Raw genomic sequence first — 16,626 nt, 5'->3', positions numbered from 1 at the left:
CAAGTCACACACACTAATGCAACAAGTGAGCCAGAGTCACAAGACCCCCTCAGAGAAGCTCACCAGCCTGAGAGGCACCTTACTCACATTTACAACCCTGGTGTATCTCTATAGAGTAGTTCAAACCAGCAAAACAACATGTATAGATCTGCTGTTGTTTATGTAGGCCAAAGCATATTGAATTACCTTTGACTTTGAATTTTTCAGTTAAGTTGATTATAAAAATTCATTCTAATAACACCTAACCAATACAGTACATCTTCACTTTAAAAGCTTTCTAATCCGATGCTTCTGTCATACCGTCACTAGTAAAAATAGTAACATCAGCTCATGAAATCACTTTCACCCACTATCCACTCTACTGACGGGAACACAGGGTCACTTATAGCCTTTTTCCCACCGACAAAGAACCAGCTCCATTACCGTTTGTCAACTAACATTTCAACCATTTGGAGCATTTTGACCAAAAAAAAATGGCTCAGAACGTAGCACTTTGTTTGGAGCTGGAGACAAATAATAGTTGTTTTTTTTCCTGCAAACTGGAGTAAGTGTGTCACCCTACTGTTCAGAGAGAAGGCAAACAGCGGGAGTTTTCTCTCTGTATCAACTATTGCCACAAGTAAACAAAACTAGTTAACTAGCATTACACAGATAACAAAGTTGTTTCTACCATTTTATCATTCTTGTTTTTACCATTTTATCTCTTGTTTATGTTCATTAACTCTAGTTTATGCATGCCACAACCTCTGTTGATGACGCATCCTTGGTTGCATTCAAAACTGGTGGAAATGTGGGCTGGTTCACTAGATAGCACCAAAGTTCAAATAATTCTGAACAGAACTGGTTCAAGAACGCGTTCTCTTTTGGTCGGAAAAATGCTCTCTGTGGCCCACCACCATAGTCAGTGCTGCTGGACAACACACAAGCTCTCCAGTGTAACTGCGTAACACCTCAGGGCCTCAGGATATTACACTCAATCACCTTCAGTCACCAACTGTCAGTCATTTCAGCTGAGCCTTACGCAGCCCCCGGCCTGACGTTCAGGAAACGCACCCCAAGATCTGAGCTATCAAGAGTCCGTATCACCTTCATTACTTTGAACAGATTGAATGAAGATAACAAGCAGAGGCTTTTAGCACGTGGCTATTAATAGACATTTCCGGTAACCAGAGGCGGGGGCTTTGCTCTGAGAGAGAGAGAGTGCTAGAGAAAGAGAAAGACAGAGAGAGAGAGGCTGAGGGAGGAGAGAGAGAGAAGGAAATGGAACAAAGGAGAGAAAGGGAGAAAGAGAGAGAGACCTGGAGAAGAGAGACAGGGGAGGTAAAAGAGAGAGAGAGAGAGAGAAAAATGGAGAGAGAATAAGATAGAGTGTGAGAGCGAGAGAGAGAGAGAGAGAGAGAGAGAGAGAACACTTCCCTAGCGTCCCTCCAGGCCGTCTCACATTCCCCAGACGACAGCTGCAGTGCTGGGTATTTATATCGCCTGCGGGAGGACCTGGGGGAGGCCTGAGGAGCGACGGACCCCTATGCGGATGCCCCTAAGCTGCCACCCAACACTGTCCTCTCCCCCGCCGGAGCCAGGAGCTGGAGCCACCTCCGCTGGGCCTCCACGGCAGGGAAAGTCTCTTCTGCACTTTTCTTACACACTCACAAATTCTTACTCTCTCTCTATCTCTCTCTCTTTCTCTGCCTCACACACACAGTCACTCTCTCTCTCTCTTTCTCACACACACACACACACACACAGCCTTATTCACACTCATGTTTGTACAGTCCCTCTGGCACAAACGGCAATGCATACAGTAGCACATTCTCAAATAGAAACACAACGTCTTGTTATGTGTTATAAATATACAACCTTGCATATACAACCACTGTAGTATATGTTAACATTGCATTTATTCATTTAGCAGACCATTTATCCAAAATGACTTTACATTACAATAACATTCAAGCTCCAATGCAGAGGAGACCTTAGGTAGCAATTACTGTAATAGTACATTAATCAATACTGTAACATATGCCAGCCTGGCACAGATGTGCATTACAGAGTTGTACTACAGCCAGTCCCTGGAGCCTGTTTGCCCTTTGGCCCGTTTGGGTGGTGTATGTGATATGTCATGCTGATGTGGCATGGGGTGGAATTGCTTGGTTCTGCTGGGCCGTGACAGGAAAATCAATTAAAATCCCTCTCATAGCTCTGGCGTCATCCACCCCTGGCTGGGCTAAGGCCTGTCCTGATTGACGGCGGATAAACACAGATGCACAGGCAGTGCCCTGAAAGAGGCCATGTGGAGGGGGCCTCCTCTCCGGCACAGCTCTGGGCTCGGGCTGCTGGGTGCTTTGTCATGGAGCTTAGTGGGACCTCCACTTAGTGAGGAGAGGTGCACCACCAGCTCCAGGCAGGACAATGGCCCTTCAGGACCACAGGGCTTCTTCAATCCCCTGAGACCTGCTGCAGAAACACTGCTGGTTTTTTTTATTCAGAACAAACAACTAAAAGAAGAAGAAGAAAAAGAAGAAGAAGAAGAAGAAGAAGAAGAAGAAGGTGTGATGGTATGCAGGCTTCATATGGCCATTGAGAACAAAAGATGACTTTGAGTATCTCTCTCGAATCCCTTGGTTACCAACACCCCACGAATTTCCAGCCCATCTTCTTACAGCATGAGCTGCCTACTGTGGGCCACTTAAGAGGGCCGGACAAAAGAAGGGAGTTGCCATGGTACCAAACTGGAACGACTTACAGCGCATGGCTGTCGTTGTGGGCATCTTTCAGATTCTCTGATGGAATGCCACGCTGGGACGTCGTGCGCTGGCAGGCAATCAAAAGGGCAGAGCACGGCGAGCGGGTGAATGTGGTGCCCGCCTGGCCCTGCCCTGGCGCGGTGCCTCTGGCCCTTTTAAGCTCACTGTCCCGCGTGTGGACCCATCTGCTCCAATCTGGCCCTGCCATAATTCAATTACGGCCGCAAGCAGCAGCTCTCGAAAAGAACAAGCAGCCATCACGGTCCAAAAATAAACCAGATGCTTCACCCTCGGAAAGAGCCACAGTGCCCAAGAGAGGAGAGAGCGATGTGAAAGGCAAATAAACAAAACCAAAAATGAAAAACGCCTTGTAGAGCTTGGCTGCGTTGGCAGCTCAAGATGAAATGTCCGCTTATCGTGTTAGCTGCAAGCCGAAATCACACATTTGTACAGAACAATCTGATTTTTGTGAGTGTTTTTTTTTTTAAAGCCTCAAGTGGAATCCTCAACCACTCGCGAGCCCACATTCTTGGTGATCACTTTAATAGCCACATGACAACTGGAGGCTGTGTGTGCACGTAGCAGTGGCCACGTGAGTTGTGTCAGGGCTAACAGCGTGGTGTGCCCCGGGGACGGGAGACTCAAACACAAGGGCCTGATTTCATTTAAGATGTCTGATGTGGGCCCAAGCTGAAAAAGACGGGCTCAATGCAATACAGAGACGCCTGTCAAGTGCATGTTTGTTTGTGTGTGTGTGTGTGTGTGTGTGTGTGTCTGTGTGTGTGTTTGAGAGAGAGAGAGACACATCATTCCTGTAAAGTCTAGCTGTTATTGGATTAAGGTGAGTGTGGAGCACAGGGATGAGGGCAGAGGACCATGATGTGTGGGAGTGGAGTGAGGAGGCCAGAGTTAGGGTTCAAACAGTGACAGAAAGTCAGCGTCTCTTAGTTCATGTGTGCTTTCTGTAAATGCTTGTGCGTTAGGATGGTTGCATGTGTGTGTGTACTGTATATGTGTTTATGCACAAATACATATGTAATATATCCATACAATGAGTATATAAAATGTGTCTGTCTGTGTGTTTGTGTGAAGATAGCTGTTTGTCTGTGCGTGTGTGTGTGTGTGTGTGTGTGTGCTCCGGTGATGTGTGTCTGCCTGTCAGGTCTGAACTGCTTCCTCTCTCTGTTCTCCAAAATGTGATTAAGTGGGTCAGACTTCAGATGCATCACATGCTATTCTTAAACCTCCCTCATTGCATTATCTCAGCAGGGCCTGACTGACCATCAGGGTTAGCATACAGGAAGGAAGCGTGACAGGTGCACTGGCCTGCAACAGGGCTCCCTTCTCATCTGGATACGCCGCTGCACACAACTGCACATTGCTCACACTTCACCATCATTGTATATTTTTATTTCTTAATATCATTTACAATTATTAATATTGTTCATCTGTACACAGCTCCAGCACACCAACAACTGTACAGTTCTCACATTCCACCGTCCCTGAATAATGTTTTTTCAGTTATTATCATTATTCGAACGAAATGCTGTAGTTTCTGTCATGATCAAGGGAGCTTAATCGGGTTAATTACCAATAACAAAGGCCTAAGGGGTTCAGAGAGGATAGTCTTCATAGCATTAGGACTTAGGTGATCAAGCTCTTGCAGTATAGCTGTCTGATCAAATTCATGCCATGGATGTTGAAGACATGTTTTACATTCAGTAAAACAATGAATGAACTCATTGTATGACTATATATGGCATGCTTGGGTTTTTTCTTACCTATCTCCTCTCCAGCGTCACCTGTCTAGACCTGCTTTCAGGTTGGGGGGGGGGGGGGGGTTGGGGGTCTGTACTCTGTATCCATTCCTTGTCTACTTATGCAAAAGCATGTCTCTTCATCTTTAAGTAGAGCTAGTTTGCCAAGCCCACACCTACTATCACAGCCATTAATTAAGCTATGTTCGTCCTGGCTGAACCTCCGTCACAAATTAGGATGTACAGTAGGTAACTGACTAAGACCATACAGGAAGCAAGGATGTTTACTGCCACTTTTCTTGTTTCACTGTTAATATATGTCTGCCATTACTCAGCTGATTGAGAAAACAGTCAGTGTGAAGGGAAAGAGATCTTTTCCTCCAATTGTCTGATAGTGTTTCCGACACTAATCTGTCACGCCATACCTTCACCGATTTCTACGTGCTATTCTATTCCTGTCTCTTTAGCCAGCGTTTCACCACGCCACAGGAGATCAACAGTATAGCAAACCACTGCCAACCATGTTCTCTGTTCTATCTCCTATCTCCACAATGTCACCACTGAAAACTCACTGACAAGTCAGTTACAGCTTCAAAGTGGCACCAATCCCTGTTCTCTTTCATGCTAACACATGCTGATAAAATGTACCTTCCCAACATGCAGCCTGTCCTCTACACCCGCTCCAAACTCTAAACATGTTCTCCGGTCTCCCTCGGCTCTGTGCGCTGTGGGCTCTGTTTCTGCCTCTGCCAGCTCTGTGGCCTCTGCACAACATCCTGCCAAGAAGAAATCTATTACCCCGACTATTACCCGGCCTGCGCTGGCACTGTGTGTGGCCCCCACCCCTTCTCATAGACATTACACACACACACACACACACACACACACACACACACACACACACACACACACACACACGCACACACACACACACACACACACACACACACACACACACGCACACACACACACACACATATATATATATATCTCCATACACCAGTTAGAGTGAGTGAACAGTGGAAGGTGAAGGATTTATTTGCTTAGTGGTAGGTTTCTGGTCATCTCAGGGCTACTGAGTATGACATAGTGACATCTTTCAGTGGTTCAAAACCGTTTGTTTCCATTGGCGCAAGAATGGATTTGGTCTGTTTAGTTTATTTCCTATGAATTCTGATAGTGATCTAAACCCTAGTGTGTGTGTGTGTGTGTGTGTGTGTAAGAGAGAGAGAGAGAGAGAGAGAGGATGATTGTCTGTGGATTTGTGGAGTGAGGGAGAGAGGGGGGAAGGAAGGAGAGCGAGGCAAGTTTCTGGGCCAAGACGCTGGGTGGCGATTCTTGCCACACACTGGACAGAGGGGAGGCAGGAAGGGGGACAGCAAGTCTACACTTAGGAGCCCAGGAGTATAGGTGGCAGGGTTGTGCACAATTTGAATTGCAATTTTGCTTCCTGTTTGCTACCTCAATTGAAATGTAAGTGAAATTCAAGAATTGAATTGGAATTTAAGAGCCAGTTTCAATTCAATTCTGGAATTTTGCACAAGCCTGATAGGTGGCGGAGATGAAACAAGATTTATTAGAAATGTAAACTGAAAGAGAAAGCCGGAGCATGGGAAAAGGTATTATCCTCGGGGTCTAAATAATGAGGACGACCAACACGAGGAGCAGGCGCCAGGAACTCACTGGTACTTAGCCAAAGTACACCGCTGGACAAACGAGATAGGCTGAGAGGTGCTCTTAAGAATATTGTTTCACCCGCACCCTTAATCCATTTTGATTTCTGCCGGGGCCCCCTTAGACAGGGGAGGTGCCTCTGGTGTATTAATGAGCGGTTAGAGCTGGGGTGAAGTGGACAGCCAACCCTTAAAGACCCTTGCTCATGTGCGCGTTCTTCACCCAACACCCCTTTGGACTTAACAGAAGGCATGAGTCAGAACCATATGCAGTCACAAGAGTGGAGGTGCACTTCTAACCGTTAACTGCTAACAACTTCACACACCGTAAACTGCAGGGGTAACAATGCGGTTATTTCTGACTTTCTGACATTCACACAATTCAAATGGTTATAAAAGGAAAGAGGAAAACACATCAGTGATTTTCTTTGATCTACTGAAAATTTCATTTTTTATACAAAATAATCTTTTTCCTTGTCAAGAGCTGGTGAAGGTTCACCTCCTGTCACAAGAGCTTTCCTCTTCAAGCGACCCTTGCCTTGTGTCTAGCGCCCACAGATTGAGACAGTCGTGAGGATAACACTTCAGACGAGTCAAGTCAAACAAACATGAAGTCACTTTGTGTGATCTCAATGTTGGTGCTGGAGGCCCTGTCCAACCTTGACCTACCAACTAGTAGGCCCAGAATGGTCACCTCCGGCCCTATCTTCGTCTCCACCCTGCTGACAGACGCCTATTGTTCTGGTGACTGATTGGCGAAGAGTTGCACAAGGCCAGGCCCCGCCTGTTTGATCTGGCGCGGTGGCTCCTTCTCTCACTCAGACTTCCTTCCCCCTGCGTGCCCAAAATAAACCCCCCCACATTAACCTGCCGCAGAACAATGGGCTCATATAAACACTGGAGCTCCCTAGGCAACAGCCCAGACAGGAAATAAAACCCCCAGCAGTGGTGCGAGAGGCTCGGGAGGCTCGCGAGTCACCTGTGCTCGGATCGCGCTCCAGATCAAAGCAGCAGACTGAGCTTTGTCTTCCCCCTGCTCGCTTCATATCTGCTAAAGGTTGTTTTGCTTTTGTTAAATCCCACAGCGTTTCATGTTCAGCAGTGAACCGCTCCTTCAGATGTCACCACTCACTCCTCCCTTCCAAACTCATCCAGGAGAGACCAACATCTGTAAGCGGGCAGATAACTATAACCTGCTGTATGGCGCAGCACCTGAGGCTGATTCCAGATCAATCGTCATGTGCTCGACAGCTCCGCCATTTCCCATGTCTCTCAGGCTCTCCGTGAGGTTTAATTGAAAGGTAGCTCAGGCAGGCCCGGCCTCCTCCTCCGGACTCCCAGCTGTTGAGACAGGGCCCCATCCTACTGTATGGCGGCGGGGCAGCGGGCCAGGCCTGCCTTCTCATCGGTAGCAGATGTGTCTCTTCCTCCAGACTAATTACAGGCACAGGTATCCATGAGAGAGAACAGAGAAAGGGATGACTCAATTGGCAGGGTGTGGGACAGAAGGTGAAAAGGGAGGGAGAGGGAGAAGATTACTCCCTCCCTTTCCCTCAGGTGATTTATTTTAAAGGTTGATTCTGCTTTAAATCTCTATTATGTGGAGTTTTAGTAGTCTTCAACATTTGAAATAGGATTTGACCTAGCTTGGTTTTGCCTAATACTCCTGCAGGGATGAGTCTGTCTGTCTCTCTTTTTCAGAATAAATTCAGGAATGATCAATGATCAGATAAAGATTCAAAAGTTTCCATTATGAAGAGGGGGGCAGAGGGTGAAGTGCAACACACTGTTATGAGATTGAGAGGCACAGCACTCAAGCCGATGGGATTCTCCGCCTGGTCTGCCCATCTGGATGCCCGCCGTGAACAAACACCCCCACTCCACACACACACACACACACACACACACACACACACACACACACACACACACACACACACACTCCCAAGCCCTGCCTTTATCCTGTGGCAGCCAGACAGCCCAGTCAACTCAGACATGTGCCCAGGGGGCCAGGGCCTCTGCCCCTGCCAACACATTCCACAGTCGTCTCGACCGCCTCTGTGCCAAACCGCCTCCGGTGTGCCACCTTAGTGCCCATGTCAAGGGGCATCTGGGAGGAAGGGGGAGTCCAGAAGAGTGGGCAGAGGTCTGAAGGGGGCCCCTCGGTCTCCCTTTTGTAAGGCCACAAAAGTGGGGAACAGTGCGGTTTGTACAACATCACCAGGGGAAGCCCTGCTTGATTATTACTGATAAAAAGGTAATTGCTGAGGTTGGCTGGAGGCATGTGAATAGTTAGGGACCTGGGGGTCAGCTTCTCAACATCACAGAGCTTTATCTTCCACTCTTCAAACGCTTTTGCGGTTTTATGCCCTCCACATTCACCCCCACCTGGGTCGTGTTGGCTTCAAGCGGAACGCTAAACATGCCGAGGTGAAGCTGCTTTCGGGGGCCATGGTCAGGGCACTGCTTGGAGAGCAGTAACGGGAAGGTTCACCACACAGTGTGATAGAACGCATATGCACCCCTGGATCTGCAGTGAGTCAGAAACAGCTGCTCAAGCAAGCGGCAGGATATTTCAAAGCCAGGAATAAAGACATTCTCGGTGGTCAGTCAAATTAACAGGATTCCACCACACAATCCCTGGACCTAGCAATTACAGGAGATCAACCACCAGTCCTTCTGCTGCACTCCCTGTCTAAGAACAGAACGAGGACCGGCAGTACTTGGGCTGTGTTAGGGTTTGTCGAAATTACACCACTGCACAACATTCCATTATGGACTGCCTATCCTTCACAGACGCCTACATTTCCTTCAGAATCAATGTGCACATCAAACAAGAGGCCCAGTTAGCCAGCTTGAACCTGACCATTAAAGGAAGATCGGAGAACAACTTTAGACAGAGTATTATACAGAGAGGAGAGGTAGAGGGACCTGTCAGGAGGTTTGACTTAAGGGGTAGTTTGGTGTTTGACCAAAACATGAGTCAGAGCTTGATCTATGGAGAGGGGATGACTCAGTGACTCGTTAGTGTTTATATAAAGTTTGGTCTATGGTGAGTAAACTGCAGTACTACACACACTGTTTGAATGTAGTAAGAGTTAAAGTGAGTTCTACATATACTGTTTGACTACAGGGAGAGTTAGATTGAGCTGAAGTTGGGGGTGGGGGGGTTGAGAGTGAGCTCTATGGTGAGAGACTCACTGAGGGGAGAGGGAAAGAGAGGTGTGCTTAGAGAGAATGTGTGGACTAAAGAAACAGCGCCCCGGGCCGAGAGCATGCGATCGAGCGAGAAAGAGATTGAGCGAGTGCCAGGACTCGCCCTAGCATTCAACAGCAGCTCAGGGGTGGAGAGAAAATTACACACAGCTACTTTCAGCTCAAAGCCACAGAAATTCCAGCTCCGCCGTCAGAGCCTGTACGCACCTCCTGTACTCCTGCGGTGCTCACAGCTCAGCCAACCCTCAAACATTTGTGCATCTTGTAGGTACACAATGGCCAACACAGAAACTCTACCAGGGGCGGGTGAGGGTCCGTGTAGCAGACAAGGCAGATGCTCTGAGTATGTGATTGCAGAGAGCGAAGGCACGGAGGCCGTTTCTCTGGGCTTTAGAGCTCCAGTGACCTGGAACACTTTTCTCAGGATGCATTTGACACGGTGTCTGGGAAGCTTTTCCGCTGGCACAATGGCGGTGGGGTAGCTGGCGAGCGATTTCCATCAGGCTAGCGGGGGGACTTTCACGACGCACAGGATCCACATTCCTGCCTTATCATCTCAGGTTTCAGCTCCGTAGGTCTCTCCACCAGGTCCCCTCGCGTTCATCTGCATCCTCTCACCCCACGGCACCCACGCACCGCCTGGCCTGCTCACACAGAATCACTCCCACTCATACCACGGCAGGGAGAGAGAGACACCCCACCTTGCCCTCAGCTCCACGCGCCAAGTTTTCCAGCGGAGGAGCATCGTCAGGGAGCGTTGCCTTTTCAAGAGGCCTCCATGGAAAATATTACTTGATGTATGTAAATCGCAGCTTGTGCCTTGCGCTAATCAAAACACCACATCTGAGCGCTTGGCGATGCGAGGCATCAAAAGCTGTGGTTTCTGGCAGGAGTGGAAGTGGGTGTTGAGGGCAATTTAATCATTTCCAGTTTGAACAGGTTCCTGCCCAAGCTTTTGTGTTAATTTGGAATGTAGCAGCATGTTTAAGGACAGCTGGCTCCAAATCCAAAAAGCCACTTTCTTTACCAAGTATCAGTGCATGAACCTCAGTTTGTCTCAAATGACCACCCACTCCTCCACAACAACACAACTAAATACACAATACAGCCCCCTTCCTTACTTCAGTACAGCCGCCTGTTATATGACACCAACATAATTATTACAGTCTGAATATGTGAAATGTTATATCCCTAGTGGTTAAGAATACATTTCAGTTTAACTGGATCCGCATGTGTTCATACTGATTGTAGAGCCATACTGAAATACACAGTATATAAAGGATAAATAGTGAAACATGGGTCACAGGAAAAAGTCATAACAAAGAGAGCACTTATATTTATATTATTAGTACATTTTATATTATTCTGCAAGTAACCATATTCCCCACTGGATCCTAAGCAGGTCCTTTCACATCTGCTCCAGGCAGCTAAGTTTACGTTGACCTTTCACTTGTGTGACACAGAGTTGTATTCTAAGCTACTCAAGTTAGGAGACACTAGTTGAAAGGCAATAGGCAGGCATCCAGTAACAACCCTGTACATTTTATTTTTATATGCACAACAGGCAGAGGACTCACGAGAAAGAGATTCACAGAAGCCCAGAATACACATCCCCAAAGACATAGATATACAAATGAAAACGCGAGCTGCATTTAAATCTGTTTGCACGTGTGAAATCCCCCTCAGGAAACACGTTCAGGAAAATCCCATACAGGAAAACTCGCAGGAAAGCCCTGAGAAAACGGCTGTAGAGGAAGTAGCTTTTTACCATCACACAAATCATCCCTCCCCACGCCCTTCTGTCTGCCGCCTTGCACCCACACCCCCCATGGAACATGCAAGTGGAAGCTTCCTCTGAGGATGTGCTGGAGGACAACTTAACATGAATGTTCTCTCTCTCACACACACGCACAAACACACACACACACACACATGCGCAAACAAACACACAAACATACATACACATTCATACACATTCACAACAAACACAGACACGCGTTCACAAGTGGGCACATATTTAACTATCCTTATTGATAACACAAACATGGCAATAAAACACAGGCAAGCATGCACATACTGAGAACAAAACATGCTCCTCTCAACACATCACCTCTCACATGCTCAGCTGGACACTCAAAAACTAGACAGCCTCCAGTGCCTACCCTCATACACACAAAAGCACTCCCCAGCCACACTCACACCTCCCATTGCCCCCCCCCCCCCCCCCCCACACACACACACACACAGGGAGAGAACACCTCACACACTCCCTTTAGCAAATAACCTCTCCATTGCACACACACATACTCCCCATTTCACGAAAGCATCTCTGGGCTGGGGTTGTTTGGGTGTGCAGTGCCTAGTGAGTGATTGTTATGTCTTGCGTGTGTTGCATAGATAGGGCATGAGATGGGTCTCACCGCTGCTTATCTCTCTGGGCTTAAGAAAGCCAGTGCACTCTGAATCTCCAGCCCAAACTCAACATGTGTGCTACAAAAAAACATTTCAAGAATCCTTTGTGTGTGTGTGTGTGTGTGTGTGTGTGTGTGTGTGTGTGTGTGTGTGTGTGTGTGTGTGTGTGTGTGTGTATGTGTATGTGCCTGTGTGATCATTAGTCTCACTTTCGCAGTGAAACTCTCTAACCTGAGGGTACAGAAATTCCTCAGTTCTCTATTAGTGGGTTGGGGAATCTGCGGGGCAGGCTGGGGCATGCCTCTGCTTAGCTCGACACCGATGAGACAGGAGGGAGGTCCTGGACTTACACCCCCCCCCCAACACACACACACACACACACACACAGGGAGAACAACAAAATGGTCCGCAGAACACCTCTCAACACACACAATTGCAAAGTGCCAGTCAGGCTTTACCAAAACGTATCTTTTTTTCGTCTCTATGAAAGCTATTCCCCCGCCCTTCTCCCTTCTTTTACTGCCTTTCTATCACTCTCCCTCTCTCTCAATCACTCACTTTCTCTCTCTCTCTCTCTCTCTCACTCATTCATTCTCTTTCTTTCCCTCTCTCCAGGTGGAGGTATTCTGAGACGATAGGCCACGGAGAAACAGAGGCCTGCTACACTCTGCATGACAATACGGAGCACCGGCGCCAAACAATGGAGAAAGGCATTCAAGGGGAGTTCAAGTCAAAGCAAGCCCAGCAGAAAGGATCAAAGATCTGCGGGCTGAGTCAGACAGACACCTATAGGGCCACTAAAGGAGGTGGGAAGGTCCATAAGGTGCCTCAGCGTGTGTGTGATTCATGGACAGGCAGGCAGGGGATAAAGGTGCCAGTGGAAAAGAAAAGATTGGCATTCTATTCAGGGAGTCTGTCTTTAAGAACCCCACAGCATGCATGCTGAGTCCCCAAACATGTCTCCGTCAATACAGACTCTTTTATTTACCCCCAAGGTTTGCATGAGTGCGGTTTGATGCGTCTGTTTGCTCACACATGTGAGTAACTGGGAGTGTTTGTGTACTTGTGTACATATATTACGAATGTGTGTTTTGTGTGTGTGTGTGTGTGTGTGTGTGTGTGTGTGTGTGTGTGTGTGTGTGTGTGTGTGTGTGTGTGTTTGTATGTGTGTGTGTGTGTGTGTGTGTGTGTGTGTGTGTGTGTGTATGTATGTATGTGTGTGTGTTTGCTGCGATGCCCCCAGTATGCACCCTCAAGTCTGCACATGCCGCCAATGCTGCCCCAGCTGAGGCACAGCTGTGTTTGGAGTCTCTGTCTTTCTCTCTCACAGACACACACACAAAAGCTTATAGTCTTTCACACACACACACACACACACACACACACACACACACACACACACACACACACACACAGTCTTGAATGCAGACATACACACACACACACACACACACACACACATACACAGGTTTACAGACTCTTTCAAAAGCCCACCCATACATGCACATACTGTACACATGCACACACACTCGGTCACGGCTTTGGCACAGATGAAAGGCCTAGACTCCAACAGCGGTTCCACAGGTTGCCCGCACCCAGGAGGGTGGATCTACCAAACACACACACACACACGCACACACACAATCACCCGCAGCCACAGCACTGAAGGTGTGTGACCCACATCAGAAGCCGCGGGTGATTTCCTGCAATAGGAAACAGGCCCAAACTCAGAGGATTCCAACACAAAGTGTTTGCCAACAGCCAGCGAGATTCCAAGGAGATATCTGCACTTGGCAGATTTGAGATGCTACCCACCTACACCTTCCTTTGTGGACTACGGATGTCCTGCTGGAGGAGTCAATCGCAGACAAGTACATGCAACAAGTCAAAAACAGGCAAAACAGTACTGATGACGATGCCATGCTTGCGCATTAACACTAATTGAATAACATTTGATTGGCTTAATGTTTCATATGTGAGAGAGAAAGAAAGAAAGAAAGAAAGAAAGAAAGAAAGAAAAAGAAAGACTATGTGCGTGTCTATGAATCCAGGCAGAGATGGATATTCCTGAGTCAGACATGTTCATGTGTCCATCAGCAGTATAAAATAAGCAGCACTGTGAGATGTGGGCATGACCCTGGCCTCAATCCAGGCCCTGAGTGTTTACCCAGTGCGTCTCGTGGTGGGGAGAACACAAGCTATAAGGAGATGCTGTGTCCAATACATAGGGAACAGGAGGAGTTGTGTCTCACAAAAAAAGCTTTGTGACAAACTCTTCATCTGTATAAGGCCAGAGGAATCCAACCAACACCAACCCCCTTCGTCTCTGCTGCCCAGTGAAGTCACACAACACTTCTGTACTTCTATCCTGGGAGGGACCTCTGGTCAGAAATAGCCAGCAGTACTTCCAGCAGCAGCACAGGAAGACAAACACAGACAAGGCCACTCTCTCTCTCCAGCCACAGCCGCTGATCGGAGACTAAACAGATAACAGCCAAACGATCCGTCTTTTGATAAGTTAATTAAATTAGTTTCCCAATAAAACTCAATAATGAAATTGAGTACTCTTGTCTTTTACTGCATTAGTAAGTAAGCAACTCAGCAAGCGTTGTTTGTCTGAAAAGTTATAGGGACACATATCCATCACAGTCCTATAACAATTGCAACTGCCCCAAAGTTGTTAGAAAAATGATTAAAAAATGTAAACAACTGTAAATTATTACATAGTTTAATCATAAAATAATGTAATATTATGTAATTACAGGCATATGCCATGCCTTGCGTATTTCAGGCGTTTGGTTAGCCTGTGACATTTATACTGGTGCCTGAGTTATAACTCATGATGTGGGGGGCTAAGGCACATACTGGGAAGCTGAGGTCATGGTGGCGACCGCGCTGCTGCGAGGAGTCTTGGCAGAGGCCTTCCCTCCGCAGGCTGAACGGGCCTGAGGAACCAGCCCGGGGGTGAATCATCCCAGAGCCTCCGAGCACAAACATGAAGGCCGGCTATGGGAAGAGCAGCTGGTGCGCCTGACTAAGAGTGTCCCCCTCCCCACTGCTTCCTCAGACAAACCACAGCTGGAATCATGGGAACTGCACACTAATAGCCTCCCACTCTAAACCATCAGCGAAAAACGTTCCATACTAGTGGCTGATGATGGCGGTCTTCGCTAATGGACGCTGAGGCACCCCTGCTCTTGGTCAGTGATGTACCTGCACTGGTGTCTGGGGTGAGAGAGGAAGCGCTGGGGGGAGGAGTGGAGGGGGCAGTAGAGTGGAGAGGGTGTTTTATGGTGCAGGTCAGTTAAAGGCCTAATAAAGGACTTCAGTGCTTTATTTCAGGGGTTTTGTTAGGGCTGATTGATACTTATGAGCCTGGGATTCCTGCTGGTCACTGAAGGGGAGGTAAATAGAGTGGGGGCAGGGGGAGGAGGAGGGGGGGTGTCCTGGTCTAAAGCTGGATGAGATGAGTCGTCAGGCCTAACAGCTCTGTTTGACTCCTGATGATAAAAACAGATGCCTGCAGTTCCGGATAATTCAATTATGGTCCCATTGTGTCGCTCATGGTGGTCCCGGGAGACCGGAGACGGCAATGTCATGTTGTAAATGTCAGTGAAGACGCCGGAGGCCGCGTGGGCTGGTGGAGGGAGCCGGCGCTTTGGCCCGTGTCTCACCGCGCAGGGGATTAGCACACTCTGGACACTAGCTGGGGAAGACTTTTCATCATCATGTGATCTACAGGATTTAGGCAGGGGGTCAGAAGGTTATGTGGATGAGGTCTGATGTACACCGCCTTGCCAAGCACCCCCCCCCCCCCCCCCCACACACACACACACACACACACAAACCACCATCACACATACACACACACACACACACACACCTCCCTCCGACCCAAGCTCCCCGACAGGTGCAGCTCTCCAGTGTGGGCCCCACTATCATCAGAGGGGAACAGAGGCCTGGACCTGGAAAAGTGCCGTCATCAACACCTCAGTCTTCACTGACAGCTATTTATACCATGTCTGCCAGGACTGCATTAGCTGAAGTTTGTTAGAAACAAACAGTTCAAACACCATTTCCAACACCAGCACCATGAGATATGCAGAGGGGGTCGTAAGCCAGTGCAGGTAGTCTGATGTGCCCCGCAGCTCTTAAGCCTCACTGGAATTGGAGCCCGGCTTGTGACAACCCAAAAGAGAACCCCTTACAGATGTGCGCATTCCAGCTCGACCTCATAACTACCTTATGAATCCCCCTGCGCAGTCACCGACAGCACTCTGAAATCCTCCCCTAAAACAGGACCTTTAGAGCTCAGCGCCCTGGACCCCAGGGTCTGAGTTGGTTGAAACACTCATTCAGAGCCCATTGTGGAGGTAAAGGTTCAAGTGTTATTGCTTGTATTTGTTTAAAGAAACGGTTGTGTTAATTGTAAATCAAGTCACATTGGATCATAGAAAAATGCAGAGAACGACCCACTTGTATTTATTAAAGAAACCATAACCCTACTACAATGTTACATGTACGTGGTACACTATGCACGATCGTGCCAGTGTTTACCTTTCAGTCTGCGTAAATATAGCCTAGATCCTGCCTTAGATTACAGACAGGTGGAAGTAATAATTTTGGACTTAAACTAGTGTAAACACTTAGATGCAGCTTCCGCATTACCTGCGGAAACAACTCTTGTATGTAAACCCAGCAATCATAACATGAATGAATTATGAAGGTGTTGAAACCAGCGAGCTGCAGCCATTAAGTTGGTGAAGTTTACGGGCAAGCAGACGCCAGTAGGAACAGCTATGAATAGTCTGGTTTCTAAGGACA

The 16,626-nt window shown here is 47.8% G+C and overlaps 1 protein-coding gene across 12 annotated transcripts in view; it reads right to left on the bottom strand.

Annotated features, from left to right (window-relative positions):
• The window catches only part of hspg2 (heparan sulfate proteoglycan 2), a 99,035-nt gene that overhangs the window by 81,623 nt on the left and 786 nt on the right, over window positions 1-16,626 (bottom strand). The gene's annotated exons all lie outside the window — the stretch shown is intronic.

Source organism: Alosa sapidissima, chromosome 7, assembly GCF_018492685.1.
Source record: "Alosa sapidissima isolate fAloSap1 chromosome 7, fAloSap1.pri, whole genome shotgun sequence".
Lineage (NCBI taxonomy): Eukaryota > Metazoa > Chordata > Actinopteri > Clupeiformes > Clupeidae > Alosa > Alosa sapidissima.
This window is presented reverse-complemented; position numbering and strand designations above follow the sequence as displayed.